Source organism: Hordeum vulgare, chromosome 6H (genome assembly GCF_904849725.1).
Source record: "Hordeum vulgare subsp. vulgare chromosome 6H, MorexV3_pseudomolecules_assembly, whole genome shotgun sequence".
In the NCBI taxonomy this organism is placed as follows: domain Eukaryota; kingdom Viridiplantae; phylum Streptophyta; class Magnoliopsida; order Poales; family Poaceae; genus Hordeum; species Hordeum vulgare.
This window is the reverse complement of record NC_058523.1, coordinates 20121660-20146219: the sequence shown is the minus strand read 5'-3', so window position 1 is coordinate 20146219 and position 24560 is coordinate 20121660. Positions and strand designations below refer to the sequence as shown.

The 24560-nt window shown below is 45.0% G+C and overlaps 1 pseudogene; it reads left to right on the top strand.

The window, feature by feature from the left end:
* Positions 1 to 24154, top strand: part of LOC123404944 — a 64970-nt pseudogene extending 40816 nt beyond the window's left edge.
* Positions 24155 to 24560: the final 406 nt, after the last annotated feature.

The following is a 24560-nucleotide window of genomic DNA, read 5'->3' as shown; positions in this document are numbered from 1 at the left end:
GTTCACTTCCTTGGAGGGAAGCTACGTCACCGTTAGAGGGGCGGATTTTACCATGAAGGCACACCAACGCCACGAAGGCTCACCCTATTCTCCCTTTGAGATAACTCCACGAAGGCATTTCTCAACCACTAGTGGTAAGCCTTGAGGTGGCTTCCAAACCTTCACAAACTTTCCGGGGGGAATCACAATGGTTTGATTCCTCTCCGAAGACTCCTACCGCCTAGGAGTCTCCAACCTCCAAGAGTAACAAGATCACGGAGATTGCTCAAAACTTTCTCAAATCACAAATCTCTTTGGTGGGAAGGAGGAGAAGGAGACGATCTATCTTTTGATTGGAACAACACTCAAAGTGACTCACAAATGCTCTTGGAATCTAAGATTGAGTGTAGACAAGAGTGAGTGAGAAGAAAGGTGTTCTTGTATGTGTTCTAGCTGTGTTGGACACCCTCTCACGAAGTGGGAGGGTGTATATATAGTGGGGAGTGTAAAACAGCCGTTTGGGACACTTTAAGTCACACAGGGTTCGAACGTCCGGCAGTTCATGGATGTCCGGGCATCCACAAGGTGTCGAACAGTGGTCGGTCGTCCGAGGGTTGTAGATATGTCTGGAATCACTGTGAGTAGAATAGGGGCCGGACGTCCGGAGAAGGACGGAAGTCCGAGTTATTCGACTCAACTTCTTCTGGTGCAAGTTTCCGGATTTCCGAAAGGGGACGGACGTCCGACCCTCGGACTTCCGGAGGGAGCCGGAAGTCCGAGTTATATGGCTCAAGTTCTTCTGGTGCAGGGCTCCGGATTTCCGAAGCTGGTCGATCGACCGGCCCTCGGACGTCCGGAGGGAGCCGGAAGTCCGAGTTATATGGCTCAAGTTCTTCTGGTGCAGAGCTCCGGATTTCCGAAGCTGGTCGGTCGTCCGACCCTCGACCGGCCCTCGGACGTCCGGAGGGAGCCGGAAGTCCGAGGCATTAGTCCTGTTTTGAGATAAAAACAAAGTAGTGAAGATGTGGTATTGAGCAGAATAGTGAAGATGTGGTATGAGCAAATTCATCGCAAAACGTGTGATCCCCTCTTAATAGTGCGGGATCCCTATACTCAAGAATAGTAAACTCAAAAGGATAGTCTACATCATGTTTTCTCAATCCCGAGCCTTCTTGACATATAAATCTTCTCAGACCACCTTGGCACATAATTCTCAATCTATTAAATACTTGCCATCCTGAGATACACTCAACAAATAGGATTAGTTTCCTATGTATGTGTTGTCATTAACACCAAAAGTCGATTAGGGGCATAACATGCACTTTCAATGTTTCTCTTAAAAGAAATATTCAAGGTGAATAAATATTCATCCATTTATGTACTTAGCTTGAGAATCAAGTGAAGTTGGTGACATATAAAATGCAATATGTACATACATATCTATTAAGAGAATAGCCATAAAATATTTTCCTGAAGGTGGAGTTATAGTGGCAATAATACCACGGGTGGATACAACGACTGATGTCGTAAATCATCTTACAATAAATAATCTCACCTAAAATGTACTTACTGTATTTGAAAATGTCAGCCATGTGTTACTTGAATATATTAATGCATTTATTTAATTTACTTCTAGGAGTAAGTGGCATCTATGAATAAATGATTTGTTTAAGAACAATCATGGCCAAGGTGATCCTTGGTGAACCCGGGTGTATCCTTCAATATAACACATGTGATTAAATTATTGCTAATGTTTTGGACTACATTCTTGAGGAAGTGTGTGACTTTAGATTCATTGCCAAAACGTATAGACTTGCATGCTTAACACTGGTTAGTCACTATGAAATTATAACCATGATGTCAGGTGGAACTTGCGAAATGCCGAGACACTTAATCATTGCCATAAATTATGGGATCCATCTTGATGGATGGCTGACACTATAATTAGAAATAGTGATGTAGGCTCCACTGTCATCTATTTTTCCAATGTAATAGAAGGTAATCATACGTATATGCAAATATTTTTGTAGTTTCCTATTACATATTCAAGCAAAGTGTGCAAGAACAATATTTACTATGAGAGTAAAATATTTTAGTAAACAACAACAATAAATGCTTCGGAGGAGCAAATTCTAGTATGGCTGATGTCATATAGCCATATGTGTTGACCCCAATTTATATAAGATAACACTTTGAAGATAATCACCAATATGGTGTAGATCTTAGAGTAATAGAAAACATAGTCTGACTATTGTCAGTAGATGTTTATAGTTCTATTACCTTATGTTATGCTATTTTTAAGAAAATCACTTGGAAGGTAGTTATTTTCTTAGTGGCAAGATGTAGACCTCACAGTAGTGATGGATAATATGCAAATGGTACAGTAGATGCCACCAATACCTTGTGATTCACAAATAAAATTTGTGCTAGTCATATTAAGTCTGACACCGTATAGTTCTTATTAGAATTTGATTAAGATTTGCAAGAAAATTTATTTCTATTGCAAAATCATAGTTGTTGTCACAAATCGTGTGTAATGTGAAGGGGTAAAGATAGAGAGGATGTCTTAAATTCCGATGGGATAAGATTTGTGCAAATATATGAAGACGTGATGTATCCTAATAACAATTTTATCCATTGTAAAAATGGTTATAATTAGTTTGTATGGAATAAAGGATGAACTTAGGTCAACGACATACATTTTGTTATAGCCGACGGCTTGGAATGCAAATTGTGATAACCCTAAGAGTTAAATTACGGAAAAGAGTAACTTTGAGTACTAAACTAGAAAGTCCATTGGCCTGATGGATAAACGGCACAGATCTGTTAAATTGTGGTTTAAAACAGATATTTTGGAGACTTATACTCATTAGATTAGTCTCGAATTGGATGGTTAAATTGAAAATTTGCCAAAGAGATGAGATCTTCAAGTGACAATTTTACCGACTGCTGTTGCGAGCCGCGTGATGGACGATGCCGCTGCTGTGTGTCGCACTTCATGTGTTCCAGGAAACACCGATGTTGTGCATGAGGGTGCGGCCGGTTATCTAATTTTTTCGCTGCGCCACGAGAGTGCGCTGTTGTAAAGAACATCGGCTGTTGGCCGTGACCATCATTGCTGGATGCGCTGGTGTCGTAATTGCCTTTCGTGAGATGAAGGGATCAAATATGGATGGATCCATCTGTTTCCATGTGAAGAAGCGATTCTCACAAAGGTGTACATGCAAAAAGGATCAATAATCAGATCATTGATTTTAATTACAAGAAGACGAGCAAATTAGTATTCTCGTGGCCGACTTCCTGCGTGGTTGCATGCTTGTTAATATGTGTTGTAGATGGCGGAGTGGATGATCGGCTCCTTGGGCAGGGTCCGTGCATGGCTGTAGAGCAATCAAGATGCAAGGATCTCAATCAAAACTATTTTGTCCAGCGATTCTTCTAGGAACTGAATCAACCATCTTGTCCAGCGATAATCCGAGATCAATTGCTCTCAGCATGGAGAACAAAAGTGCTGATAACATGTTTGAAGTAGAAAGTAAAGAACGAGAGAGATGAATGAAAGTTGATTCATTAGTCTTTATTGATGATAGCAATGGGGTATTTATACCCGGGCAGAAGTACACATGTTGTTTGGGAGTCAAGTAAACTTGAAGTTACTTAAGGGCCAAGTTATTACATAGTTTCCTTTAGAGTCAAGGAAGTGCATGGTTGCTTGAGGACTAAGTAACCTATCTAAGTATTAACTTAATCTATTCTTAACACTTGTGACTGCTTTTGAATGTACATTTTTAAGAGTTTTTCTAATGCACTCTAAACAATTACTCCCTTCGTTTGGAATTACTTACCGGAATGAATATATAGATTTATTTTAGTTTTAGATATATTATTTTTTCTCAGTTTTTGAGACAAGTAATTTGGAACGGATGGAGTATAAGGCGCTTAGAGACTTGTGTCATAAAAAGGTCTTTTTTTTACCTGCCATCATATTTTCCATGCAAACTACTTTATACACAGGAAAATGAAGAAATACTACAGAAGTACAGATAGACAAATCAGAAACCAAAATGCTACTATTACAATTAGGCAATGCCCACTCCTCCAATAAAAAAATGCTTACAAATTCTGTCACGAGTCAAATGGTAAATGTTGATCAATTTTGTAGGTGAATTTATTAACAACTACAATACTAAATAGATATAATATAAATATATATTTTATTGTGCATTAAGCGATATCAAAGTTGTATTCCAGTTTCTTGCTATTTTTCCTATAAACTGTCAAGCATTACACCATTTAACTTGAGGCAGGAATTATAGGATATTTTTTTAAGGAATACATAATTAAGGAAGAGTTAATCTAAAATTTACTATACTTTGCTTAGTCGTGTGTATTCAAAAGGCAATTGGAACATCTTTACCCAATGGGGGTTGCTGGTTAATGTGGATGTTTTTATTTTGCGGATAGGTTAATGTGATTGTTACACATTCGAAAAAAAAACGTGATTGTTACACAGCCCTTCCCCCTCATGCCTGAATAGACGGACGTATAATATCAGTCCAACAACAAAAAAAAAACATGTGCATCCTTTTCATTACTTTACCGGCATCGACCCGCCTGAAATCTCACGCCTTCTAACCTATTTTCGGTTTATCTTGTCGAAATGAGTTTCCAAATGTAACAAAAAGATGCATGTTAATTTCCCAGCAAACATAAAAAACAGATGTGTGAATCTAGCACAATTCTTTGTGGTCATTAGAATGATATACATTTTCATATGCAGATAATGTAAGTATAATGTAATGGTTAGCATGATACAATAGGTGGTGGTGGACAACGGTATGGTGCAGGTGGTAGTGTCCAAACCGCAGGGCCAGATCATCGGCATCCGTTATGTCGACGGGAGTAACCTCCTCTACTTCAACAACGATGAGATATCAGGCGGGTATGTCATATCTATGACTGTATATGCTTGGTTGTAGATAAAAGGAAGAAGAATTTCTTAGCCGCCTTTGAGTCACAACGACACAAAACCACATGTTTATGATTAATTGATTTTTTTTACCGGGTTTGATTTACTACTTGGTCGAGCAATGAAAAGAGGTAACAAATATTGATGCTTAGTTAGGAGTATATTCTTCTCTAAAGAAAGGTCAATCTCCAATCCATTTTTATACTCGGATGCACACAAACTAGTTAAATTTTATTGCAAAAGATAACGTATATCAAGGACTAACAAAATCAGTTTACAAAAGTGAAAGAAAACCCAAAAATGCCATCATCATTATTAAAACTTTCTGGTACCAAACATTGTTTTTCTGTTTTATCGGTAGCTTATGGGGGGGGGGGGGGGGGGTTTTAAAATCCACCGGACATACAACCCAACAAAGACCATGTACTCCACGCTTCACGACGACGCCTTCAAGATCACACCTTCTAAGACAGTGTTGCAATACCAACCAATAAACCGGGATTAGAAATACCACCTTTCCCACCCCCAGCAAAAAACGCTTTGAGGCAACAACATTTTTGGCAAGGATGCAAGCATGCCCGACTGATGAATGATGGATCACAGGCTTTTACTAGGAGAAGGGATACACATACTCATCCTTGACTCCGCCCGTACCATTATTCATAGAAAATCATATTCTTTGCTTATAGTGAAGGATAGTTGACAAACTATACAAATCGCACAGCCTCCGGTGACACACGGGCCGACTCAACTTGGGTGCTTCGGGATACAGAGGGTATGCTGGTCCTACCAATCTTTATTTGGATTTTAACATATTTTTTTTCTTCCTTTTTTGTAATTTTATTTCTGTTTTCTTACTTTTGAAATACATAACCATTTTGTTGAATTCATGCACATTTTTTAAAACATCCATGAACATTTTGTAAAATTAATGAACACTTTTTAAAAATTCATGAACTTTTTTGTAAACCCATAAATATTTTTTATATTCTCAAACACTTTTGTTATATCATTTCGAATTTCATTATTTTTTAAATACATACGGATTGTATTATCACATTTTGAGAAAAAACAACAATATTTTGGTAAATTCATGTTCATTTTATAAAATTCATGAGTATTTTAAATTTGTAAACCTTTTCTTGGAAACTTGTGAATATCTTTTATATTCATGAAGAATTTTGTAGTTGTATTATCATTTTAGATATGTCAAAATGTATAGTAGACATTTTTTCAGAGCCAACGGCTTTTTCAGATGGCTCTAACGACCAGTTCTTTTGAGCTTATGGGTGTCTTCCAAAATAAATTGCCGCCTACTCAGTTTGTTCTGTCCGTCCAACTTAGAATTTTATTCTAAAAGCCTAGTAACTAAGAGCTCACCAGTGGAGTAATTTGAATCGTGATTTTATATCTGAAAATTTGCAGGTATTGGGATGTAGTTTGGAAATTTCCAGGATCAGCTTATCCCACGGGCATGAACGACATGTACATATCCTCCTTACTGCCAGTAACTTTGCAGGCAAATTTTACACCTTGTGTTTTTTGTTGTGAGACAAAAATGTACACCTTGCTTAACGTGTAACGGAGTGAGTAGAATTTGAAATTTCTTTTCCAGGTTGGACGGTACAACAGAGTTGATGGTGGTATCTGCCAGCGAAGAGCAAGTGGAGCTCTCCTTGATGAGCACCTACGACCCATCGCGCCTCAACAGCGTCCCGCTCAACGTCGACAAGAGGTGCGCGCACCACTCCATCATCCCAGTTCATGGACGTCATGATTTCCAAGTCGATCTTGATGTCTATCATGTCATGCATGAACCATGATGCAGGTTGGTGATGCTGACAGGCGGCTCCGGGTTCTACTGCTACGCCATCTTTGAGCACGCCGGCGACTGGCCAGCCATCGACGTCTCGGAGGCCCGGCTCGTCTTCAAGCTCGACCCCACGACGTTCAACTACATGGCGGTCTCGGACGGCATCCAGAGGTACATGCCGGGGCCGGACGACCGGGACGCGCCCCGTGCCGTGCCGCTGCCGCTGGCGTACAAGGAGGCCGTGCTGCTCGTGAACCCTTCGGAGCCGCAGTTCGCCGGCGGTGGTCACCCCTAGCAACGAGTTAAAGAGCGGCGGCCCCCTCAAGCGCGAGCTCACCACCCACACCGGCCCCACCTCGTTGACTGTGAGTGTTCTTCATTCTTTCTTTTGTTTCAGAATCAAGAAAGACCCATAATCCAACTGTTTGCTGTGAAATGGCAGATGTTCATGGGGACTCATTACATCGGGAACGACATGATGGCCAAGATCGAGGGGCCGGTGTTCATCCACCTCAACTCCAACCCACAGCAGGGAGCGCTGTGGGAGGACGCCAAGGCGCAGGCGGAGGTGGAGGCGAGCAAATGGCCGTACAGCTTCCCGGAGTCGACGGACTTCCACAAGGCAGGCGTGTTAGAGTTGTGTCGAATATTCTTGTACAAGGTAGGTTACAGTTGGACTCTGAGTAGTATTGTGTTTAGACAGGATATTGAGTCGTGTTCTGATAGGACACTTGTATCCTAGGCCTCTCATATATAGCGGGGGTAGACACACGATGTAACCTATATATCAACATAATAGCACGGGTGCGCGGGGGAGCCGGCGACGTGTGCCGGCGCCCGGGCGGCCGAGGTGCGGTATTGTGACGGTGTCACGGGGAGGAGCGCCCGTAGTCAGGCCCCGGGGATGTAGCCATATCGGTGAACCTCGTTAACAAATCTCGGTGTCGTGCTTGTGTGATTGCTTGGTCCTCGGTTGATCAACGAAGTGCCTCGGATTATTCTAACAAGTGGTATCAGAGTCCAGGTACCCGGAATAAATCTTGGTGGACTCACGGGTGGTCGGTCATGGTAGGTGGGCTGGAACGCTGGTGTTAGCGGGCCCATGGGTGACCGATGTGTGAGGGGAAGATTGTTGGGTTTAGTCCCACATCGATTGTGGGAGGAGACATAACACGACTTATAAGGGTGAGGGTGTCCCCTCCTAACAGGCTAGTCTTTTTGGGGGGGGGGGAGGGCCCAAGGCTTGTCATAAGTCGGTGTTGCTCTCCGGTTGGGCCCGTTGACGCATGTGGGTCAAAAACGCTGGTGTTAGCGGACCCGGGATTGCGTAACAAGTCGTATCATGAGCTAGGTTGTTTGGAGGCTGCGTTGTGTTGATCTAGAGGTTGAATCGTTTGGTGCAAAGACGACATGTGGAAGGGAGAGAAGCTATTTCATGGAAGTTGTTTGGTTGCAATCGGATGAATTGGAAGAAGCAATCAGAAGGCAAGGCAGCATGCGGTCGTGTATGAAGTCTCGGCGACAGCAACAACACATCGGATTGCAACGGCAGGCGGAACGTATGGCAATCGATCAGCGGATCATCGGGCGAGCGTTCAACCGAGGCGCATGTACGCGTGGCAGCGCGAGGCGTCGATGCAGGTCGGTCTTGATCGATCGAAAGCAGCGGCGTCGACGGAAGCTGGACCGTGTGCATGTGGGAGGCGACGTGAACGAGACGACCGGCGGTGCTCGTGCAAGGCGAGGTCCAGTTGACTTGACATGCGGCGATCGATCGAGCGTAACGCGGAATTGCGGCGCGTACTAGCTCGGGCGGCCGGTCCATCTGCGGTGCGCGTGGAAGCCAGGTTGCATGGTGTGCAGCCAGACCAGCAATGCGTGAAGCAGGCGGGCTGACCCAGGTGGGGTCGGCTGCTGCGCGCAGCTATGGCGCAAGTGGAAGAAAGGCTTGTTGTGCACGCGGAGCACGCTGGTGCTGTATGTGCCTATTTTGAGATTTGTTAAGGAAAAAAAGGCTACACAATGGATTGATGCTATTCATCGATAGGAAGAGATAGGAAAAGCTAGTTGAACCTACAGCCTACAGAAGCACGTGGTGGAGTTTGGAGATTTATTCCATTGATCTTCACGGGTAAGTGTATACAGGAAGGCTCATGTGGTTGATTTTTTGGCTTTATTTCTTTGTACACAGGTAGTGTATGTGGATGGTAGCGCGAGGGTCTATAATGGTGAGGATGGCGGCGTGCGTATAATGCTTGAAGGAGACTTGAGTGCGTCGTGGCAAGATCATGCATACACAGGGCGTCGAGCAATGCACAAAGATGTGCGGGACGAACACGACACAAGGTGGAGCATGGTTGCAGTCGGATATTTTCGGTTGGGTCGGACTGGACTGTCTGACGGATCGATGGGGATGTCGGTCAAAGCAGAAGACGACGGTGATTTCAGCGACGGCGACATAGGAGCGTGATGCTGATGGTGGTCGATTTTTGGGGCGTGGAAACACGTGGTGCATGCCTGAGGGCTTCTGCGGCTTCGACGGACTATGGCGCAAGGTTGATTCAAGACGGTGTACACATGAGAGCTTGAAGTCAAGGAGGCGCGGCGTAGCATGGCCAGCTACATGGAGTCCTGTTGAAGGTGGAGCTGGAGTCTGGTGGAAGACTTCACTCTGTGCTGATGGAGGGGCTACGACGTAAGAATTCGGAGAATCGTAGCCTATTTCAGTGGCATATCGAGGGACACGTGGATTGGACTGGGTACCAGTGGTCTGATGGAGACGTGATACTCGGCATCGGTCGGTGATGATCGGTGGTTCTCTGCAGTGGGGGTTGAGTGGTGTGGGTTCGCGGCCTTGGAGACTCGACCAGGACGACAGAGGCTCGACGCGGTGATAGCGGCGAGGCGTGCGATAAGCACAGGACACAGCGATAGACCAAGGCACTGGTGGTCAGACATGTGGTCAGACAAAATTGTGCAAAGGGTGCTGAAGCAGTGTTGGCGAGTATCGGATTCAAGTTGGTGACTGGGTCTATCGGTGCCGGTTCGATGGACGGTAGTTGACCATGGAGAATCTGAGAAAGTGACGGAAAGTCTGAATTGTCATAAGCGGAGAGAGTACATGACCGTATATTCTGTGGGGTTCAGTGCACATGGCAAAGTGCGGATGACAAGTACAGAAGGAGGCGGAGTGCTATAGCTGTGGGACATGTCAGAGACTATTCGAGAAAAGGATGAGACAACTGCGAATTTGACTCGGGGTGGCACAAGGCGATGGTGAAATTCCTTCAAGTTTCATACGGACGGTCAAGAAAGAGCGAGGATGTTGAGTTCAGGTAACTCTTATATGTGGCATTCAATATGTGGGTTGTTCACTTTCACGCAGGTCAGTGATCAGTGTGTGATGGCATTGAACGGATACTCCGGAAGTTGGAAGCACAAAGTAGGGTAATAAGGAACTTAACTTTGCTCGAGGGTTGACTGTGAAGAAGACGAGAAGGGACTACAGTTGCAGGTGGAGTCACATGGAGTTTGTGAGTAGCAGTGGTGCTCATGGCGTATCTCAAGTCCAATGTACATGGAGGTTGGACGCATGGATGAATCCAAGGCGGTGGAGATTATTCGCTAAGGTGGAGTTTGTTAGAGTTGTGTCGAATATTCTTGTACAAGGTAGGTTATAGTTGGACTCTGAGTAGTATTGTGTTTAGACAGGATATGGAGTCGTGTCCTGATAGGACACTTGTATCCTAGGCCTCTCATATATAGCGGGGGTAGACACACGATGTAACCTATATACCAACATAATAGCACGGGTGCGCGGGGGAGCCGGCGACGTGTGCCGGCGCCCGGGCGGCCGAGGTGCGGTATTGTGACGGTGTCACGGGGAGGAGCGCCCGTAGTCAGGCCCCGGGGATGTAGCCATATCGGTGAACCTCGTTAACAAATCTCGGTGTCGTGCTTGTGTGATTGCTTGGTCCTTGGTTGATCAACGAAGTGCCTCGGATTATTCTAACAAGGCGAGAGGGGCTTCGTCACCGGCAGGTTGCTGGTAAGAGACAGGTACACGGGTGCCGATGTGGACGTGCCCGCCCGGCTGGCCTACGTCGGCCTCGCCGCTCCGGGGCAGCCCGGCTCATGGGCGACCGAGAGCAAGGTACGTCGGCACTCGGCACGCACATATTCCAGCGAAATTCCACGAGACATTTCGATCTGCTTGCCATATACTATATGCTTCAGGGCTAGCAGTTCTGCACGAGATCGTCGGCGACCGCAGAGACGGAGCCAACATTCATGCATAGAAGGGGCAAGTTTGTTTATGAAGGGGGCAAAGTTCATATGAAATGAAAAAATTTAACTCCAACAACCATAATCATAGTAGAAGGATCAATTTGTTAGGGGGGTCTAGCCCCCCCTCGCCCCCCCCTAAATTCGTCCCTGGGCGACCGGCGGCACGTTCGCCATGTTAGCGCAAAAATGGAACCTTCCACCACCAGCGATCATCGAAGACAAAAAACAAACGCGAGGGAGGCAGCACACGAGATTTTCCGGTGCACAAACACCTTGCCGCACGAACGGCTCTTGTGTATTTCCGGCGAGCACGAACTCGACCTACCACCCCCAGAGCACAGTTTCAAGGTACACGAGGGGTTCTTATACCCAGGGTTGCGCCGGGCACGCACCCATGACCCTGTCCATGTCGAGCTCCCGGTCCATCCCGCTCTGCTCGCGCCCATCCCGACATGCACGCACACGTCGAGCGCGGCGAGCCCGCGATGGACCCGCTCAACGCACACCCCCAGCTCGCCAACTGCCACTCCTACACTCACGCCTACGGTGTACACGCACACGGACACCCTCATGCACCACACGCACCCACACACGCACACCTACACCGCAGTCCCGACGCGCCCGACACGTCCCGCTCGCGCCCATACACGTGCTGGACGCGTGAAAAGACCTCGATGACGCCTAGAGGGGGGTGAATATGCTATTTAAAAACTTCTTCGGATTTGGCTTGAACCTAATGCGGAAATAAACTAAGAAGGTACTTGTCAAGCACAAATCCTAAATGCACTAGGCACAACAACGTGTATCAACAACACGATCTACCAAGATGGACACAATACAGTTACTAACAAGCACAAGTAAGTTACACAAACTTACTTGAGCTATATCACACGACAAGTAGGTGAACAACACAAGATACTAGATCACACTATATCAACACGATGTATCAAGGGCTGCAAGTATGAACGTGTGGATATAGAGGGTGTGCTTGAATGATTAATCTTGTATAAGAAATAGCCAACACAATATAATGAGCACAACCAATATGCAATGTATGTATGCTCAAATAACACAAGTAAACCACAAGTAAGGAGTTAGGGTTAAGGATAACCAAGGTCACTGAGACAAAGATGTATCCGATGTTCACTTCCTTGGAGGGAAGCTAGTCACCGTTAGAGAGGTGGATGTTACCACGAAGGCACACCAACGCCACGAAGGCTTACCCTATTCTTCCTTTGAGATAACACCACGAAGGTGTTTCTCAACCGCTAGTGGTAAGCCTTTGAGGTGGCTTCCAAACCCTCACAAACTTTTCCGGGGGAAATCACACAGATTGATTCCTCTCCGAAGAACTCCTACCGCCTAGGAGTCTCCAACCTCCAAGAGTAACAAGATCACGGGGAATGCTCAAAACTTGCTCAAATCACAAATAGCTTGGGTTGAGAGAAGGAGAGGGAGACGATCTATCTTTTGATAGGAACAACTCTCAAAGGGGCTCACAAATGCTCTTCGGATATAAGATTTGGAGTGAGCAAATGTATGTGAGGTGGAAATGTGTTCTTATGAGGATAAGGCTGTGTTGGGCTACCCTCTGACGAAGTGGGAGGGGGGTATTTATAGTGGGGAGAGAAAAAGAGCCGTCGGGGACACGTTAAGTCACACAGGGTCCGGACGTCCGACAATTGTCGGAAGTCCGGGCGTCCGCGAGGGGTCGGACGTCCGACAGGGGTCGGTCGTCCGAGGCCTGTAGAGACGACTGAAACTATTTTGAATTAAACAGTGACCGAACGTCCGACAGGGGTCGGTCGTCCGAGGCCTGTAGATACGACTGAACCTATGTTGAATTTATCAGCCACCGGACGTCCGGAGAGGACCGGAAATCCGAGTTATACAGCTCAACTTCTACTAGTGGTAGGTTCCGGATTTCCGACGGGTGTCAGACGTCCGGCGCTCGGACGTCCGGAGGGAGCCGGATTTCCGAGATATAGAACTCAACTTCTACTGGTGCAGGCTTCCGGATTTTCGGGCCTTGGACGGACATCCGGGCCTCGAACGTCCGGAGGGAGCCGGAAGTCCGAGTTATATGGCTCTGATTTCTCTGGTATAGGATTTCGGATTTCCGAACTAGTCGGTCGTCCGGAGAAAGCCGGATGTCCGAGGCACTGGTTCTGTTTTCAGATAACAACAAAGCAGTGGAGATGTGGTCTGAGCAGAAAGTGATGATGTAGTTTGAGCAAGTTCATCGCAAAACCTGTGATCCCCTCTTAATAGTGCGGGATCCCTAAGGACTCAAGAATCATAAAAGAGTACGGATGATCCATACTTGAGTCTATACTTTTATTCGTTGATCATCAGTCCGCACAACTAGGAATTGATACCTTTGAGTTAGCCCTTTCACCTGAGGTTGATGTTGTTGTTTCTTCTTGGCTCAAGTTGAAAGCAAGACAATGATGAAGTCTTCAAGTAGCTTTCCCATACACAATGCGGAAAGCCTAGCTTATGTATTCATCTTCATTTGTCCACCATGTGAACATCCACAAGAATCAAGCATGTAGTGCTCAGGAATGCTTATCTTGATCTTGTCCTTGTTAGCACATGAGGTTGTCCTTATCAACACATGATCATTGACAATAGTTTCAATGATATATTCGTGTTGATCCACTTGAACTTGCACACCACAATCTTGATGACGATCACCACTTGACGTCATCCTTCATGGGTTGTATGAGATCTTCCTTTTGACGCAAGCCCAATGGAAGCACACCTAACCCCCACACAGGAGTCTCACAAGGACCATGGGTTAGTACACAAACACGTAATGGACAATGATTACCATACCATGGGATCACTTGATCCCTCTCGGTACATCTTATACGCTTTGTGTGTTGATCATCTTGATTTACTCTTTGTCTGAGATCTTGATCAACCTAGTGTTTCTATGACCATTCTTTGGATAATACCTTGAATAACATCTTGGTCATCATATAAACTCCTTGAACCCGACAGATGGACTTCAAGAAGTGCCTATGGACAAATCCTATAGATATAACTTAAGGCAACCATTAGTCCATAGGAATTGTCATCAATTACCAAAACCACATATGGAGATATATGCTCTAACAATCTCCCCCATTTTGGTAATTGAAAACAACCACTTCAAGAGAGTTTATATAAGGAAATAAGCATAACCAAGCGCACACATACAAGGTGATAATGCATGTATGCAAGATGTAAATGCTTACGCAATAAAAGAAAAACCCTCTAAACATATCCAAAGTAAACTCTCTAAACTTCTCCCCCATTGGCATCGATTGCCAAAATGGACGACAAGTTTAGAAAGCCAAAATAGTAGGTGGTCCTCCAAAAAGTGTGTACTTCTCAGCAAATGAGTGCAAAAAATACACAAATACAATGATAAGTAGTTGGAGGAAAACAAACTATATTGAGGACCCAAAGATTGCAAATAAAAGGATCGTATGCCACAAAGACATACAAAGATGGAGGCAAGCAATCAAAGAATTCCAGATGGAACAAACAATCATGTGGTCCTTCGAACCACATGAATAAATGATATTATGATAGAAGCAAGCAATCAAAGAATTCCAGATGGAACAAACAATCATATGGTCCTTCGAACCACATGAATAAAAGATATTATGATAGAGGCAACATAGTGCTTTATCAAAAACTAGAGAAGCTCCCCATGATTTGTGCACTAATATGAGATTTTTGTATTTGACACAGGTGCACAAAATAGGATCGTTGCTCCCCTAGAATTAATAGAAACACACAACGAGTGCAAGAAGATAGATGAGCCAATAGGCATATCAATTGCACAAAACTAATGGTTGAGCAACATGTAAAGGAAGCAACTTAAGAATAAGCTCAACCAAAGTAATGTGTGTGAGTCATGGCAAAGCACTTGAGAAGACTTAAGATAAGGATGAGCATTACTCATCAACATAGTCTTGATGAATATGAGATACAAAGAGCAAGACATATCATTCCCACACACACATACTAGAAAATGGGTTCACAAGCTTACTAATAAACAAAATAAGAACCAACGCTTGTGACAACCCATTGTGAAGATAGGAAGTAAGAATCTTGTCAAGAGGAGGGATACTAATTGAAAATGGCAAAACCCTCATCAAGACAAGCATGAGGAAAAATAACCTTCACGGCCAAAGAATGCACCAAGATGTAGGAAAATAAGATACGCACTCAAAACAAATCCTTTCACGTTGCCACCAAAAACCGAAAAAGGAAATGCAGCGATGGACGTGAAAGAAAAGAGGATATCAATTAGAGATGTAACTTCTCTCATGTGACCAAGATTCTAAGTAGAAGACAATCATGATGATATATATATCCACAAAGAAGGATGTACACACGAAATGGTTACAAGAAGGAAGAACACTAGATATCCAAAAAGGGAAGTCATAAATATATCAATGAGATCTTTTGCATGGAAGCATAGCACATGGCCTAATATTTTCTTATTGTATAATATGAACTTCCAACATACGAACATCAAAGACATCCCAACTAGTAGTAAGACATCATCGTTCGAATGCTTTGAGAAAGCAAACAAGTACTACAAGAATGAATCAAGAGATTCATGCCATGATGCAACCTGGAAAAGAAAAGACAGGTTGGGTCCTTTGCAAGAAAAGAATGCATGAAGTGGATACTTGTTACCGAGACAACATTGGATTGATGTAGTAGATAGTTGTTATTTGATCATCCTAACTTGGCTCCAATAATCACATGGTCTCAACATATTCCTTATAGGTGAGCCGAGCATCCAATGCATCTCCAGTTGTTCCTGGAACAACAAAAACAAACAAAATGGTGCCCAAACTCATTGGGACCAAAGAGTTAGAAAACCAACAATACATAGGACAAAACTCCACATACATATGTGCATATAGATATGAATTTGAATTTCATGCACACTTTAGCCAATTGTGACAAGTTGGAGTTTCTCCTATATATTGGGTCAAAGAAGGAAAGCAAGCAAAATAAGTTGTATATAGTAGCTAGATACGCATGCTCAAGACTCTAAAGAATCAACTCAACACAAAGTTGATAAGTCACCAAAAGACAAGGTATCAAGTGATAATAAGATCCTAAAACAAAAGAACTATCACTTGAAGGATATCAATTAAAAGATACCTCAAGGAATGAGATATCCATTGACACATGCCAAATAGAAGGCAACAAGAAACCAATTGAAGGAAAACAAACACGAGGTATCTAGTTTCCAAGAGAGAGCTAGGTTCCAACAAACAAAGCCCTCTACACATTTTCATGATGGCACAAAGCATCATAAAGAGCAAGACTTGCCTCCCATCAACACACACTTGATGGGGATCAAATGATTTTATGATGGGTGAATAAATAGAGTGTTTTAAAGATAATAGGATAGCTCCCCCAAGGGACGTGCATTATATATAATTTGCATTTGAATACAAAACGCACACGATGGGATCATCACTTTCTCTATATCTATAAAAACACTAGACATGTTAAAAATAGATTCATAAGAGGCAAGGAAGACAAACGAAACACAAAATCCAATGTAAATATGATTAGCAATTCCAATCACATGATGGGAATACCAATTGTCAAGGACAAGAAGTATTTTGAAATGATACTCATTGGTAGATCACAAATATATCCAAGATCATCTTTACCCATGAAACGCAAGCAAATGACACTTGTAGAGCTAACATGCCACCTAGGAACAAGATAATTTACAATATCAACACTAAGTGGCAATACGTCAAATGTACACATTTTCTAGGTTTGTAATATGCACATAACATATTACTCCCCCATAATGTGATAAACCAATAACATTAACAAGTGGCAAATTAAAACCAACAAGAGATACTTAATGGACCATATAGAATTTGAATTTCTCATGAGTAAGACATACCACATAGACACTAGATAATCTTGAAGCATCAAAACTAAGTGGTATTCCCCATGTATACACATTTATAGGATTGTGAGGTGTGAAAAGCACATCACTCCCCCACAATGGGATAGTCCATTAATCTCTCACAAGAGCCAACAAAAATACAGACAAGATGCAAATAGGCTCAATACAAGACTCACATGTACATGATGTGCAAACCAACATACACATACTCGATTACTCAAGATAAGCAAGTTGGAAGCACAACATATACAAACGCATGCAAGGTACAAAACCACAACATGCAAAGGGGCAAGCACCTAACAATGTAAACAGTTTAAGTATAAGTTACCGTAAGGAGGCACATTGGATATAAGATAGAAACTCGATAATCCAAATGACTTGGCTTGAGATAATATGAATGATGAAGACCCCTTAATTCTTCATTATGTATCCAAGTCTCTAATGTCCTCCAAGGTCACCTATTGATCAAGTTTGAGCTTGTTGGTCCCCAACTACGTTGGGTCCTAAGAGGTTAATCACAATAGGCTTGGCAACCCAAATGGTTCTTTTCTTGACACCATTTTGAGTACCAACAAACTTGGCAAACACATTGCCAACATTATCCTTCCCAAGGGAATAGATATCATCAATAGTGATTGGGTTGGATAAGTTACCTCTTTTGCAAGACGAAGCGACATGACCCTTCTCACGACATAAGTAGTAACATCTATCCTTTGCTTTCTTCCCAGTTGATTTCTCACCCCGGGGAGTGTTGGCTTGGGTCTTATTGGGAAGAGGACTTCCTTCAACTTGTAGTTGAATATGTGATTGAGTTTGTGGCCGCTTCCCTTGTTGCTTGTGACTTTGAGACTTCGTCTTCAGAGGGCAAGATCTAACATGGTGCCCTTTAACTTTGCACTTGAAGCAAATGATTTTGGCCGAATTCTTGACTTGTTCTAGGCCCCTCTTGTTCTTGTTTGAGTTTACTCCAAACTCATTTTTGTCATTCGGAGATGTTTGCTCACACATGACGTTGTTGAGTGTGGGCATCCCTTCATGACACTGTTCCAAGTCTTTCTTCAAGGAAGTGACTTGGGCCTTGAGCTCTTTGATTTCCTCTGTACGGTTAGTATCAATGCAAGTACTAGAGAAAGTGTAAGCTTCAATGTTAGAGCAACAAGGCAAGGAAAGTAATTCATCACACGAGATAGCAACATTATGAGTAGACGAATTACGAGGACTAGCACATGGAAATATAGTACTTTGACTAGAAGTAGTGTCATTGTCCACATGATGCTCGCTTGATGTGACCTTGGTGATGATAGCCTCATGAGCTAACTTTTGCACATTATGGGATGTTAGAAGATCGGCATGAGAGCTTGTGAGCATTACATGGTTTTCTTCCAACTTCCCGTAATTGCTAGTTAGTAAATCAAGTTGAGCACGTAGCTCAACATTCTCCTTCAATGTTGATACTTCAAATGAGGTAGAGTTAGATGTACAAGTATCATCAACAATATGAGAGGAGTGAGTAGCAAATAGAGACTTCTCATGAGTAGATTGAAGCTCCTCATAGATCTTAGAGGTTTTGATGAGCTCTCCCTTGACATTATTGCATTCAAGGAGAAGGACCTCAAAATCCTTTTTAAGTTTATCATGAGCAACTTCAATCTCTCCTTTTGAAGATCTTAAGTCTCTACATGCTTGATGACTCTTCTCAAGTTCATGTTCAAGTTGTTCACTTTTAGCTTGTTCATGATTAAGTGAATCATTACAATTTTCAAAGTAAGCAAGAACATCTTGGAATCTTTGAAGAGCGTTATTTTTAGCTTTATGAAGAATTTTACTGATCACATAGATATTTTCAGTCAAGTCATCATCATCATCCTCATCGCAAATATCATCGTTATTGCACAGGGAAGATGATACCTCATTATTACCTCTTGCCATGAGGCACATGTGAACTGGAGGAGTTGATGATGATTCTTTTGGTGAATCAGATTCTTCATTAGTCAAAAGTACTTCATGTTTCTTGATATCCCCTAAATGATTAGTCATAGAGCAACTAGGGAGAAACAAGATATTTTGATCAAGAGGACACGAGGAAGCAGGCATATCACCACAGACATTTGTCGAGGAATCTTTAGGTGAAATGCATGACCTATCAGCACAATAATTTACACTATGTGTGGTGCTAGATATGCTCGTGTCCATAGAGGCTATGACATTTTCATCAACATATATTTCTTCACTCACCATGTCATTACCTTGTGAGATCGAAGATGCTGAGGTGTGCAAGCAATCGGATATGGAAGTAGCGGTGGACTCTTTAAGATCGAAAAGAGTGAAGAGCTCATGCACCAACTCCTTCATCATAATATCGTCTTCATCAAGATTGGACCCACCATATATATCTTCAAGTTTAGTCCAAACTTCATGAGCTGACTTGCAAGTCGAGATAGACTTAAACACTTCAGGACTTATGGTTCGATGAATGGCAAGAAAGGCCTCACAATCAAGATACATTTCATTAGTAGATGAAGATGCATCATCCTTTTTGTCGGCAATCCCTACAAGAACAATTCGTAAAGTATTTGGGCCCATGGCCCGAAAGTGATGAAGCATACGAATTCTCCATAGGGTATAATTTGTGCCATCAAAGTCAAAGATGCCATTGTGCACTAATCCAATAGTCGACATCGATACTCTCTAGGTCGTGAAACCTAATTAAAGAGATACCTAGCTCTGATACCAATTGAAAAGACCTCGATGACGCCTAGAGGGGGGGGGTGAATAGGCTATTTAAAAACTTCTTCGGATTTGGCTTGAACCTAATGCGGAAATAAACTAAGAGGGTACTTGTCAAGCACAAATCCTAAATGCACTAGGCACAGCAACGTGTATCAACAACACGATCTACCAAGATGGACACAATACAGTTACTAACAAGCACAAGTAAGTTACACAAACTTACTTAAGCTATATCACACGACAAGTAGGTGAACAACACAAGATACTAGATCACACTATATCAACACGATGTATCAAGGGCTGCAAGTATGAACGTGTGGATATAGAGGGTGTGCTTGAATGATTAATCTTGTACAAGAAATAGCCAACACAATATAATGAGCACAACCAATATGCAATGTATGTATGCTCAAATAACACAAGTAAACCACAAGTAAGGAGTTAGGGTTAAGGATAACCAAGGTCACTGAGACAAAGATGTATCCCGATGTTCACTTCCTTGGAGGGAAGCTAGTCACCGTTAGAGAGGTGGATGTTACCACGAAGGCACACCAACGCCACGAAGGCTTACCCTATTCTTCCTTTGAGATAACACCACGAAGGTGTTTCTCAACCGCTAGTGGTAAGCCTTTGAGGTGGCTTCCAAACCCTCACAAACTTTTCCGGGGGAAATCACACAGATTGATTCCTCTCCGAAGAACTCCTACCGCCTAGGAGTCTCCAACCTCCAAGAGTAACAAGATCACGGGGAATGCTCAAAACTTGCTCAAATCACAAATAGCTTGGGTTGAGAGAAGGAGAGGGAGACGATCTATCTTTTGATAGGAACAACTCTCAAAGGGGCTCACAAATGCTCTTCGGATATAAGATTTGGAGTGAGCAAATGTATGTGAGGTGGAAATGTGTTCTTATGAGGATAAGGCTGTGTTGGGCTACCCTCTGACGAAGTGGGAGGGGGGTATTTATAGTGGGGAGAGAAAAAGAGCCGTCGGGGACACGTTAAGTCACACAGGGTCCGGACGTCCCACAATTGTCGGAAGGCCGGGCGTCCGCGAGGGGTCGGACGTCCGACAGGGGTCGGTCGTCCGAGGCCTGTAGAGACGACTGAAACTATTTTGAATTAAACAGTGACCGGACGGCCGACAGGGGTCGGTCGTCCGAGGCCTGTAGATACGACTGAACCTATGTTGAATTTATCAGCCACCGGACGTCGAGAGGACCGGAAATCCGAGTTATACAGCTCAACTTCTACTGGTGGTAGGTTCCGGATTTCCGACGGGTGTCGGACGTCCGGCGCTCGGACGTCCGGAGGGAGCCGGATTTCCGAGATATAGAACTCAACTTCTACTGGTGCAGGCTTCCGGATTTCTGGGCCTTGGCCGGACATCCGGGCCTCGGACGTCCGGAGGGAGCCGGAAGTCCGAGTTATATGGCTCTGATTTCTCTCGTATAGGATTCCGGATTTCCGAACTAGTCGGTCGTCCGGTCCTCGGATGTCCGGAGAAAGCCGGATGTCCGAGGCACTGGTTCTGTTTTCAGATAACAACAAAGCAGTGGAGATGTGGTCTGAGCAGAAAGTGATGATGTAGTTTGAGCAAGTTCATCGCAAAACCTGTGATCCCCTCTTAATAGTGCGGGATCCCTAAGGACTCAAGAATCATAAAAGAGTACTGATGATCCATACTTGAGTGTATACTTTTATTCGTTGATCATCACTCCGCACAACTAACGTCAAAGGAACTGATACCTTTGAGTTAGCCCTTTCACCTGAGGTTGATGTTGTTGTTTCTTCTTGGCTCAAGTTGAAAGCAAGACAATGATGAAGTCTTCAAGTAGCTTTCCTATACACAATGCGGAAAGCCTAGCTTATGTATTCATCTTCATTTGTCCACCATGTGAACATCCACAAGAATCAAGCATGTAGTGCTCAGGAATGCTTATCTTGATCTTGTCCTTGTTAGCACATGAGGTTGTCCTTATCAACACATGATCATTGACAATAGTCTCAATGATATATTCGTGCTGATCCACTTGAACTTGCACACCACAATCTTGATGACGATCACCACTTGACGTCATCCTTCATGGGTTGTATGAGATCTTCCTTTTGACGCAAGCCCAATGGAAGCACACCTAACCCCCACACAGGAGTCTCACAAGGACCATGGGTTAGTACACAAACACGTAATGGACAATGCTTATCATACCATGGGATCACTTGATCCCTCTCGGTACATCTTATACGCTTTGTGTGTTGATCATCTTGATTTACTCTTTGTCTGAGATCTTGATCAACCTAGTGTTTCTATGACCATTCTTTGGATAATACCTTGAATAACATCTTGGTCATCATATAAACTCCTTGAACCCGACAGATGGACTTCAAGAAGTGCCTATGGACAAATCTTATAAATATAACTTAAGGCAACCATTAGTCCATAGGAATTGTCATCAATTACCAAAACCACATATGGAGATATATGCTCTAACAACGCGCCTGACGCCTCACCGCGGCTTATTCCGGCCAACACTCACCCCCTAAGCCAAGGCCTAGCGGAGTGCCGGCCCAACATCGTCGTCGCCATGGTTGCTGCCTCCCGACGCCACCGTGTGCCTCCAGCACGAGCCGCCACAGATGCCGTGCAACGCGGCCACCTCGCCGGCCACCGTCGCGCACTGCCGCGGATGCAGCTCCCGCCGTGCTGCGCCCCGTGCCTCGTGCACGGTCGTCGCGCCGAGCCGCCGCGGCCTTTGCGCCACGATGCAGGTCCTCCGCGACCGCCGCTGCTCGTCGCGCGCACGGCATCACGCCGCACCTCCACGGACTCGTCGCCCGTCGCAGTCGCCACACGCCGCAACCTCCATGTTCGCTGCGCGCTCCGTGGACGCCGCCGCGCGCCACGGCCGCCCCTCGAACCTTGTGGCTCTGATATCGATTGTTGGCGCAAAAATGGAACCTTCCACCGCCGGCGATCATCGAAGACAACAAACAAACGCGAGGGAGGCAACACACAAGATTTCCCGGTGCACAAACACCTTGCCGCACGAACGACCCTTGTGTACTTTCGGCGAGCACGAACTCGACCTGCCACCCCCGAAGCACAGTTTCAACGTACACGAGGGGTTCTTATACTCAGGGTTGCGCCGGGCACGCACCCATGATTCTCTCCAGAGTAATGCTACACCTACACAGGCTTACTTAAAGATTTTACGTACAAACTGATATGTAAGATTGTGATTGGTTATTGAGGGATGAGTGGCCCCACCTCCACTGAAAATAGGGGGGGAGAGAAGAGTTAGTTTGGAAGGTTAAGTAAACTTTTGTAAGTTTTTGTTCTGTCCACGTCGAGGTCCATCCCGCTCTGCTCGCGCCCACCCCGACTTGCAGCGCACACGTCAAGCGCGGCGAGCCGGCGATGGACCAACTCAATGCACGCCCCAGCTCGCCAACTGCCACTCCTACACTCACCCCTACGGTGTACACGTACACGGACACCCCCGTGCACCACACGCACCCACGCACGCACACCTACACTGCAGTCCCGACACGCCCGACACGTTCAGCTCGCGCCCATACACGCGCTGGACGCGCCCGACGCCTCGCTGCGGCTTATTCCGGCCAACACGCCATCGGCAACGTCCGGGCAGGAGAGTACAACCTCTACGCCTGGGTCCCCGGGGTCCTCGGCGAATACATGCGCACGGCTCCGGTAACGCTGGTGCCCGGCGGCGCCGTTGCCCTCGGCGACCTCGTGTTCGAGCCGCCGCGATCGGGGCTGACGCTTTGGGAGATCGGCGTGCCGGACCGGAGCGCCGCCGAGTTCTTCGTCCCTGAACCCAACCCCAGGTACCTCAGCAAGCTCTTCGTCGCCAGAGACAGGTACAGGCAGTACGGGTTGTGGGAGCGCTACGCGGAGCTGTACCCCGCCGGCGACCCCGTCTTCGCCGTCGGCGTAAGCAACCACTCCAAGGGCTGGTTCTTCGCGCATGTCACAAGGTGCCCAACTGAACCCTGAGCTGACGCGTCCACTTTATACCACACAAAACAGTCGTTAACTTGCGACGGTTCAGGAAGACGGGCAACGGCGAGAACGCACCGACGACGCGGCGCATTGCCCTTGCGGCGGCGCAGGTGTTGGTGACGCCCGTGTTCGGCGACGACAACGCGATCGCGCGGCACGGCGAGCACGGCAGGTGGTGGAGCTTCGAGTTCCCGATCGACGGGCGCCTGCTCGTGCAAGGGAAGAACACCATCAGCGTCACGCAGGCGAGGGCGCTCAGCGTGTTCATGGGAGTCATGTACGATTACATCCGGCTAGAAGGGCCCTCTGGTTGGGATTATTCTGGCGTGACAAATAGTGCTGGTCTAGGCAAAATATTGCCTCCCGGCCTGCAAAATCGTTGGCTTCTCGTGCTACCAACTTGATATGAAGTAATGCTACACCTATAAAGGCTTATTTAAAGATTTTACGTACAAACTTTTTATAGGTGTAGCATTATTGCTTGATACGGTCCAATTCCTTGGATCTTTCCTCTTTCTTTTTTAATTCCTTTTGTTTTTTTGTCGTGCAATAATACTAAAAAAATAGTATTATATAAGGAAAAGAAAAACAATATGTTTAGACAAGCTGTCCGGTTTGAGATGGTTGTCTGGTGCGAGGAACACGAGCCATTGAATTGATCCCTAGCTCTCGTCTGCGCTTGCACCCTACAACTCCCCCCGGCCTCCCACTTCGCTTGTACAAGGAAACCATGAGGCTCCGGCACTGTTCCACCCTCGACGGCTAGCTTTCAACACTGACATCGAGCTTTGCAGTAGCGTTGGTGTCTCT